This window comes from Gossypium raimondii, chromosome 7 (genome assembly GCF_025698545.1).
Source record: "Gossypium raimondii isolate GPD5lz chromosome 7, ASM2569854v1, whole genome shotgun sequence".
NCBI classification, from domain to species: Eukaryota; Viridiplantae; Streptophyta; class Magnoliopsida; order Malvales; family Malvaceae; genus Gossypium; species Gossypium raimondii.
In genome coordinates, this window is record NC_068571.1 from 8,808,164 (window position 1) to 8,809,220 (window position 1,057).

Here is a 1,057-nt window from a genome sequence, read left to right on the forward strand (position 1 = left end):
TGGATTTTCTGTATCGCTCGGCAAGTTTCCTTCTGGCCCGTTACAAAGCTCCTTAGTTAACTGACCCATTTGGCTCTCCAAAATTTTCAGTGTTGCTGCTTGGCTTTGGATTAATGCATCATTCTTCACCATATACGCCTTCAACAAGTTCTCTAAACTATTAGATGACTCGGCTTAAGGTGGTTTTGGAGCTTATTGGTTGAACCCTTGGGATTGGTTAGGTATATGCTGCATGTAGATGTTGTTCAGTCCATTTCCTTGGTTATTCCAAGAAAATTTTGGATGACTATGCCATGAAGGATTGTAGAGGTTGGACTGTGGTCCTTGTCCACTTCTATTTTGGCGTTGATTCTTTACGTAATATACTGATTCGGGATTTTATAGACAATTCTCGAAAGAATGGCCATCCCCACAATATATGCAGGAAATAACCTCAAATTGACTCGGTGGTTGGGCTGCAAAATTATTTAAACCATTAGCGGTAAAATGTTTCAACATTGAAGAAATAGAAGATACCTGAGCTAAGAGTAATGCTAGTGTGTCCACTTCATACACTCCGGCTACTTGTCTTTCTGAAGTTACTCGATTTGTTGGCTATTGATAGTTGTTACTAGCGATCCTCTCAATGATCTTGTAAGCCTCATTATAAGATTTAGACAAGAGAGCATCATTCGTAGAAGCATCTACCATCAATCTTGTGTGTGCATTGAGACCGTCATAAAACGTCTCCAACTGGATGCAATGTGGAATCTCATGATGAGGAAACCTACGAAGTAATTCCTTGAATCTTTCCCATGCCTCGTAAAAGGATTCATCATCCAATTGTGAAAAAGTGGTTATCTCATTTCCTAACTTAGCGTTTTTGCTTGGTGGAAAATACTTAAGAAAAAACTATTTTGCTAATTCTTTCCAAGTTAATATTAAATTTGAGGGCAATGAATTAAGCCGTGCTCATGCTCGATCTCGCCAGCTATATTAAAAGAATCACTCACCTCCATGAATAATTAAAAGTGAAGTTGTGGATCTTCCGTGGGTATTCCACTAAACTGGCCCACCG

General features: G+C 39.2%; 1 non-coding gene across 1 annotated transcript; it reads left to right on the plus strand.

The window, feature by feature from the left end:
* The first annotated feature begins 748 nt into the window (after window positions 1-748).
* LOC128042768 (small nucleolar RNA R71) lies at window positions 749-855 on the plus strand. The gene has a single exon (XR_008198280.1). It is a non-coding gene; the product is annotated as a small nucleolar RNA R71 (small nucleolar RNA).
* Window positions 856-1,057: the final 202 nt, after the last annotated feature.